Raw genomic sequence first — 9,180 nt, 5'->3', positions numbered from 1 at the left:
AGAGAAAATGAGCTGAAGCGATATGGTGGGGGCACCCGCTTGGGGCTACAGCAGCCTAGAAAACCTCCCACAGAGAGGATGTGTGTGAGCCTTATGGTGATAGGGAGCTGGAGGCAACCTAAATGTCCGTCACTGGAGGAATAAATAAGTGAAGGAGTGCTGTTGGCACACCATGGAATACAACACAGCAGTTAGAAACAGAGAGCTTGGGGGCTTCCCGGGCTTCCCTGGTGGCGCAGTGGTTGGAATCCGCCTGCCAATGCAGGGGAGACGGGTTCGAGTCCTGATCCGGGAAGATCCCACATGCCGCGGAGCAACTAATCCCATGAGCCACAACTACTGAGCCTGCGCTCTAGAGCCCACAAGCCACAACTACTGAGCCTGCGTGCTGCAACTACTGAAGCCCGCAAGCCTAGAGCTCATGCTTCCCAACAAGAGAAGCCACCACAGTGAGAAGCCCGCGCACCGCAATGGAGAGTAACCCCGTTCGCCACAACCAGAGAAAGCCCGCGCGCAGCAACGAAGACCCAACACAGCCAAAAATAAAATAAATAAATTTATTTTTAAAAACCAAAGAAACAGAGAGATTGAGGTACACCACTACATGCAGAGACCTCAGAAACATACTGTTAAGTTTAAAAAAAAAAAAAGAAGGGGAAGGGCTTCCCTGGTGGCACAATGGTTGAGAGTCCGCCTGCCGATGCAGGGGACGCGGGTCTGTGCCCCGGTCCCGGGAAGATCCCACATGCCGCGGAGCGGCTGGGCCCGTGAGCCATGGCCGCTGAGCCTGCGCATCCGGAGCCTGTGCTCCGCAACGGGAGAGGCCACAACAGTGAGAGGCCCGCGTACTGCAAAAAAAAAAAAAAAAAAAAAAAAGAGGGGGAAGAAACAGAACAAGATTTATAGCCCATTTATGTAAATTGGAGACATATACACACACAAAATCACAAAGTATAAAGATATATCTTCGCAGCTATGTATCAAGCACATTAAAGCGGGTGTCTGTGAAGGGGAGGGATGGGATAGGGATTGGGCATGAGGCTGGGGGTAAAACCTTAGAGGGTCTTTCATGGGCCAATTGTGGTTCTATATTATGATCCGAAGAGTATGATTAGTATCTTTCTGCACCTAAGGGCCAAGAAAAAAATAAAGGAATGAAAAATGTGAAGTGCCCGTACATCAGAGCAGTTCCCTTCTCGCTACACAGTGATTATCGCCGCAGGGGATGATGATAGCAAAGCGACCAGACTCTGCCTGCCTTCCGGAAGCCCTACTCACTGCCATCTTTCCAGGCAGCCCCTCCAGTCCCCAGTACGTGCTCTTGCACCGCAGACGAGGAACTTCCTAGCCTTTCACGCTACCCAGAGGGAGAGAAAGGAAAGCTGGACATCTGTGAGTCCCAGAGGTTCCCATCTTCTGCTTTGGCTGTACACAGAATAGGGAGTAATTGCATGGGATTCCATTCAAACCCCAGCTCTGCCATTAAATACCTGTGGGACCTCAGGTTAAGTCACTTTACCCTCCTGTGCCCTAGTTCCTTCACTGGTAAAATGGGGAATGATCATAAAAATAACTACTCACGGGAATGTTCGGAGCCTAATATGAATGAGTTCGTGGAACACGCTTAAACCGGCGGAGGAAGCTCCCTCTCTGCTGCTCCAGCAGCCCCGCCCACACACACCCCGCCCACACACACCCCGCCCCAGCCCCTGCCCTGCTGTGACAGCTTCCCATTTCTCTTCCTGCCTCAGCCTCAGTCAGGGGCTCCCCAACATCCCAGGGTTTCCTAAACTAGGTTCAGGAACTTCTCAGGCTCCCTCCTGGGATTTCAGTTTCTCTTTCCTTCTGGGCATAGCTCTGAGCTCACCTGGTCCCACCCATACCTGTCAACTCACCTGGCTTAGCAGCTGGCCCCATCCATTCATGCCTTTTAAAGTCAAAGCCCTCAGCCAGGGTTGCGCATTTAGCCTGGCTAAAAAGCCGAGCCAGGCAGCTGGGGAAGCAGCTTGCGATTTGACCATGGTTGCAGACTTGACGCTAGTTCTGGTAACGACCATGGGGCTGGGCTTGGCTAGAGCATGTCCTGTCCCCACCACAACCAGGAAGGGCTTCGACATTGGCGTGTTCAAATCCCTGCTGCCAAACGAGCTGGTGGCCTTCAAGAAAGCCAAGGATGGAAATTCCCTGGCAGTCCAGTGGTTAGGGCTCCACGCTCTCACTGCCGGGCCCGGGTTCGATCCCTGATCAGGGAACTAAGATCCCACAAGCCTCGGGGTGCGGCCAAAAAAAAAAAAAGAAAAAAGCCAAAGATGCCTTGGTAAGTCTCTGTTGTGGGCTAACCTTTACCCCTCCTACCGTAGCCAAGCTGCTGCCCGCTACTGTTGGCCTAACCTCTATCCTCCTGCTAGCTTTTCGGCTATGACTAACATCTATTCTCTCTGCTGTGGATTAAACTCAAGCCCTCCTGCTAGACCTTCATCCTTGCTGCTAGCCTCTGTCCCTCCCGTTGTGGGTTGAACCTGCCCTTGCTCTCTGAGAAGTGTCGCTCTTGCAGAAGGACTGGAACTGCAGCTCCCGCCTCTTCCCCAGGACCCGGGACCTGAAGCAGCTGCAGGTGAGTTGGGAGAGTCAGGCCCACCTGCCCTCACCTGGCCCCGCTCCTCTGGCTTTGCTGGCGGCCCCTGATGTCCTTTATCTCACCTGTGCTTCCCTCTCTCTGGTCTCTCCTCCTCTGTCCTGGGCCCCTGTGCCTCCCCAACTGCTCCCTTGACCCTGTCCCTCCCCTGGGTTCCTTTTTATCATCTCTCTGCCTGTCCTACTTCCCTATCTCCCCCACCTGTCCCTCTCACCTGCACTCTTACCTTGTTCCTTCTCACTTCTCTCTTCTCTCCCGGCTCTGTCCCCAGCCTGTGCCCGTTGCCCTGCCCACCTTGTCACCATCTACTCTCAACACTGATTCCCTCTTCCCTTCTCACCTGCCCTCCCCACGCTCTCACCTCTCTGTCCCTTGTCATCTTCCTCCGCTGATCTTTTCCCAGCAAACACTCCTCCTTCCTCCACGCTTCTCACCTATGCAGCCAACTGTCCCGCGCTCACCTACCTCCCCAAACTGTTCTCTTCTCACCTGTTCCCATCTCTGTTCTTCAGACCTCTGTGACCTCCCTCATGAGTCACTTTTCATTTGTCCCCATTTCACTTTTTCACCTGTTCCCTCACTTTTCTTTTCCCTTATCATTCTGCCTCACCTGTATCCCCTTCATCTGCCGCCTTCCTCATGTGTTCCCCTCTCCTGTCTCTCTCTTACCTGTCCCATCACCTTTCCCCACTTAACTGGGCCTTCTTGCCTATCCTTCCTCACCTTTCCACCTCACCTGTTCTCTCTCACCTCTCCTCAGGGGTAGGAGCACCCCACAGCCTTGGAGGCGGAGCTGGCTCTGACACTGAAGGGTCCTGGGGACGGTGGCTAACTCATCCCTGGATCACATCCTGGACCAGACCCTTCACACGCTGCACCACATCCACTCCAAGCTCCAGGCCTGCGTGAGCGCTCGGGGCACCCGGGCCACATCTGTGGGTTCTGGGCAGATAGGACCTCGCCCCTCTGTCCCAAGACCTGCCTCACACACCACCTTCCTCTGTTCTCAGGTCCAGGCTCAGCCCACAGCAGGCTCCAGGCCCCAGGAGCCACTTCCAGTACCAGCTGCATTGGCTCCAGGAGGCCCCAAAGAAGGTGAGTGACCCGGGAAGAGGGTGGATGCCTGGGCCCTGGGTAAGGAGGAGGCTGACGCCTGGGCAATGGGAAACCACCTTCTCGTCTCTCCCACAGGAGTTTCAAGATGGCCTCAAGGCCTCTGTCACATTCATCCTCTTCCACCTCCTCAGCTGGGACCTGAATTGCATCTGAGCACTGGGACCTACCCCAGCCCATCTGGGAGCCCAGACCTTATTTATGCACTAACCCCAGCCCTGCCTTAAGTTATTTCTTCTCACCCCTGCAGCCCTGACGAAGACCTGAAAGAAATGTTTCTTTTTCTACGTTCATATAATATGCAGAAATAAACAGTAAGGAATTGGAATCTTCTGCGATAAGTGAATCTCTGAGTGTGTGTGTGTGTGTGTGTGTGTGTGTGTGTGACTGCGGGTCTGTGACTGAATGTGGATGTCTGTGTAGTGCAGGCAACATTCATGACAGGTTGCGTATATTTGCGTGTGCCTGACTTCTGTGACTGTGTATGTACACGCATCCAAGTGAATATCTGCCCGAACCTGAGTCCAACTGAAGATGTATAACAGCATATTCATGCCCATGTGTGTGTAAGTGTGTGTGTATTTATGCACATGTTTATATATCTCTCCCTGTCTGTGTGAACTGTATATCTCTCTTTTCCATATGTACCTAGGACAGGTGGAAGTCTGTATCAGTCAGGATGCTTTATCCTATAATGTGTCAGAAACCCAACTCAAATGGGTAGAACAAAAATGAATTTATTATGTCACAGTAAAAAGTGCATTGGCAGGGCAGCTCCAAAACCCATTCATTCATTCATTCAACCATGTCACTGGGGAACCAGGTTCTTTCCATTTCTGTTGACCGATTCTTACTGTGGCTACCTCACGGTCTCAAGACAGCAGCCATGGCTCCAGCTATCACACAAACAATATTCTCCAAGTCATAACAAACACCCCAAACTTAGTGGAGTAAAACAACAACTATCTTATTATGCTCACAGATTCTGCGGGTCACGAAATTGGACAGGGTCCAGCGTGGATCACCCGCCTCTACAGTTTGGAGTGGCCATGAGACTAAAGGGCTTCTTAAGGGAGTTAATTTATGTAAAGAATTGAAAACAATTCTTGGCACAGGTTAAGCCCCATATATGCGTTTATTGCTGTCATTTTTATTATTTTCGGATTTTTTTCTTCCCTAACACAAAGAAAACTCTTCCATTTGTTCCCTTCCTTCCTGCTTAGTTCATTGGTATAAGGATGAGAGACCTGGAGCTGTGGTGGCCAATGAGGCAGCAAGCCTGGAATATGAAACTATTCTTCCAAGGAAGGTGGAACAAAAGAGTAGGAGAATGGGTCATTGGTGATATCAATAAGCTGTTGTATTAGCAGCTCCAAACTCCCAACTCCAGACATATTAAATGAGATAACCAAATATCTTGAGTCATGTTAATTGGGTTTTGTTTCTTCAGCCAAATGTATCCTCAAAAATCCATCTCTGTATGCCCAGAAAGAACCCAGAGAAAGAGACCAATTATTTGATAATAAAAATTTGAATCATGTAGGACATGTCTGAGTTCAGGCATATACCCCTTTTCAGTATGAGTGATGTAATTGAAACAAGGTTGCAAACCTCTGCTTGGAGATGCCAAGGCCTAACAAAGAAATTTTGAACTGGATATACTTTGGTTTGCCTGCCCAGCGTCCATTTCACCTGGTAAAGCTTCTCAATTTTCCTTTGGGGCAGGATCCCCCTTTCCCATTCCCTCATTGGTTGGACACAAGACTCAGGTGCGCCCAGTCAGAGCACTCCGTCTCCAGAGTAAAGTGACCAGTCTTCCCTTGCCTCCCTCATGACAGCCTTTGCATAAGCTGCTCCCTCTGCTTGGGACATGTCCCCACTACTCTCCCACCACTACCACATCTTCATCTAATTTCCACTCATTCCCTATGTCTCAGTAATATCACTTCCTCCACCAAAAATCCTTCTGAGTGGGCTTCCCTCGTGGCGCGGTGGTTGGGAGCCCGCCTGCCGATGCAGCGGACGCGGGTTCGTGCCCCGGTCCGGGAAGATCCCACATGCTGCGGAGCGGCTGGGCCCGTGAGCCATGGCCGCTGAGCCTGCGCGTCCGGAGCCTGTGCTCCGCAACGGCAGAGGCCACAGCAGTGAGAGGCCCGCGTACCGCAAAAACAGAAACAAAATCCTTCTGAGTGGAGCACTGGGGTTTCTATTGCTTTTATATGCCCAATAAGTTTTCCCATCCTACTTTCCCAGTGACCATTTAGGTTCAACCATATGAAATTGCCAATGTTCTGCCATTTCTAACCTACAAAACTGGCAATTTCATATGGTTCACCCTAATATTTTTAGCACCTCCCCCTTCCCCAGGCCAAACGAACTGGACATGTGACCCCAACCTGGCCAGTCAAAGCATTCCATTCCTTTGGATATCACAATCAATGCAGGGGTGGCATGTGTCCCCAGTCAGGCCAATCAGAGCCCTTCCCTGGGATTTTTTTTTTTCATTTAGGACTGGAGGTTTTGCCATTTTACCTCTGGGCTATGGTGCTAGAAGGATGGAGTCTGTGTCTGTAAATAAATGGCCATTTTCCCTACTACATGCAGTTGAAGGGGATAAATCTGAGTTGAGACAAGCGGAGAAGAGAAATGAATGGGAAGAGTGTCATGATGGAGTTGAGCCTGGGTTCCAGTCTCTAAGGCCAAGTTCCTGGTAGCTTTAACCTTGATTGTCTCCTTCCTAGCTACATGAGCCAACAAATGCACGCTTTTTACACGTAATCCAGTTAAGCTGACTTCCTGTCACTTGCTACCAAGACTCTAACACACGTCCCTGAACCTCCAGGCAGGGTCAGGCAGCTCTCCTGGGCTCTGATAGGCTTTACGTTTCTCCCGCCGCAGCCCTATTGCCGTATCTGTCTGCCTGAGCTCCAAGAGGGCAGGAACTGGAGCTGTCTTGGTCAGTCAGTCACTGTTGACCAATTGGTCACTGCTGGGTCACCAGTGCCCATCACAGGGCCAGGGCACAGGGCAGATGTTCCAATATTCCCCTCGAATGATACCATGCCCTCTCTCACTAATGTACCTGTTCTTGGGTTTAAAGCTCTCAATTTTGGGAAAAAACAAAACCAAGCATGTCATTGGCATTGATAAATACTTCTCTGTTAAATGAAAGACCTGAAGTTACAGGGGAAGGAAGGTGATGGCTGTCATCCAAACGGCTGAACCCAGGGACCATGTGGGTCCCAAATGTGCCGATGGGTGGATGCCAAGTTCTGAGGTGGCAGTTCCTGATTTTGTTTTGAAGACAGGCACACCCTGCTCGAAGCTGGATTCTCCATGGAAATCAGGCCATATACTGCCCCAGCTGAAAACACTCCACAGGCTTCCCACAGCTCTGAGAATAAAATCTTTACTCTTGACCACAGCCCACAAGGCTCTGCAGAACCTGCTCCCTGCTTGCCTCTCCCACTTGCTCTCCTCTCACTCTCCCCCTTATTCCAGTCCAGACACGCTATACCTCCAACACACCAAGCACACTCCTGCCCCAGGGGCTTTGTACATGCTCTTCTCTTTGCCAGGAATGCTCTTCCCTGGCTCTTCCCACAGTGGATTTCTTCAGCTCCAACATCACCTTCCTTGACCTTCTATCCTAAAGTAAGCCTCTCAGTCATCCCATCCCAGCATCCTGTTTTCATGCTCAACGTGACACTTATTCACTACCAGACACTCATTATTTACTTGTTTGATTACTGTCTCCTCGCTCCATGGGGCAGGGGTTTCTCGTTTTGTCTATTTTGTTCACTGTTGTATCCCCTGCACAGGGCCAGGTACATAGTACATGCTCAAGAAAGCTTTATCAGGTGGATCAGAGACAATATAGTCAGATGGTTAGGTGTGCAGGATTTGGAGGCAGTAAACTTTCCAATCATGGCTCTGCCGTTTACTGCCTGCATGATCTTGGGCAAGTCCTTACCTCTCTGAACTTCAGTTTCCTTATCTAAAAAAAGAGGGTACACAAGGCCTCTTGCCTTCTGAGATGGCCCACACTCTGTCTGTGGAGCGTGTTTCTAAGTAAACCCACTTCTTACCTATCCAAAAATAAATAAGAGGGTGCACACACCGCACACATCTGTTGCAGAGTATAGATGTAATCATGCTTACTGTCTTGAGTCCATTTTGTGAGTGCTATGTGCCAGGGGCTGAGCTGCACACTCTCTATTCATGCATCAGGGAGGGTTTGTGAGCACAGTGCCTGGTGTGTGGGAAGCCCTCAGTACTCAGGAGTCGTGATGACTGAGATAGATAAGTGTGGCTAGGCCACTGGGTGATTCTGGCCTGTGATTCTCTGGTGCCTCTGTCCTTGCTGCCTACCACCCTGTCTGCCCAGATCCATTCCCCTCCCTCCTGCTCTGTTTCTATTTCTGTCTTTCTCTCCTCCTCCCCAGGCCTCAGGAGGCCCCTGGCTGGCATGAGGCCTTCTTCTTTCTTCCCCAGGATTGGGAAAGAGTTTTCACTGCAGGGCCCACACGCCAAAACAACTTCCCTTCCCCAGCCACAGCCCACACCTTCACCTGAGAAACTCCCCTCCCCACACCAAGCCCTGCGCCCTAAGCAGACCCCTTCTCTACCTAAGAGCCCTCAGATTCCAGACAGCATGACCAATGAGCCCTTTCCCTCGTCCCCTCCCCCACCAGGCTGGCTTTGGATACCCACGCTCAGCTAACTAAGGTCCTGGGGGCCATTCCCTAGCCTCCAGACACAGACATCAGAGGCTACATTTGGTAGTGGTGAGGGACAGATACTGAGGTCAAACTGCCAGGTCTCCAATGTCTTCACCAGGGGAGCCTCGGGCACGTGACTTCACCGCTCTCGGGTGCAGATTCCTGTCTGTAAAATGGGACCAAATGCATCTGCCTCCAACAGCCGTCCGACCTTGGAGAGATGAGCTGTGCTTAGCACAGTGCCTATGTGTAGAATGAACATTTCCTAGCTGCTCAGCACTAAAGATTCAGAAACCTGCCTGCCTTTTGAAAACCCAATTTTGCCACCTTCTGGTTATGTGACCTGGGGCAAGTTACTTTACTTCTGGGCCTCAATTTACTCATCTATAAAATGGGATAATGGTACCGATGTCCTAGGGCTGTTGTGAGGATTACACGAATTAAGTGCTTGGCACACAGCAAGCACTCACTAAACCTTAGTTATTGTTTGTGCCTTTGGGGTTTTGTTTGTTTGTTTTGTTTTTGACATATTATTCCCCACCTCTAAGTCTCTCAGAGGGTAGGAAACTGTCTGCAAATCTTCCTGGGCCCAGTTAGCTGTCCTACCTTCAGACTCACTTAAGAGCCCTTACGCTGTAATCTAGGTCACCCTCCCCCTCAACCTCCCCAAGACACATGGACACACACAGAGGTCAGCAGAGTGGCCTCAGA

General features: G+C 50.8%; 1 pseudogene; it reads left to right on the top strand.

The window, feature by feature from the left end:
* Window positions 1-2,055: 2,055 nt before the first annotated feature.
* On the top strand, window positions 2,056-3,904 carry LOC132417039 (interferon lambda-1-like; annotated as a pseudogene).
* The last annotated feature ends 5,276 nt before the right edge of the window (window positions 3,905-9,180 follow it).

The sequence above is a fragment of the Delphinus delphis genome, chromosome 20, assembly GCF_949987515.2.
Source record: "Delphinus delphis chromosome 20, mDelDel1.2, whole genome shotgun sequence".
Classification (NCBI taxonomy): Eukaryota; Metazoa; Chordata; class Mammalia; order Artiodactyla; family Delphinidae; genus Delphinus; species Delphinus delphis.
The sequence above is the reverse complement of the archived record's forward strand: the minus strand, read 5'-3'. Positions and strand labels throughout refer to the sequence as shown.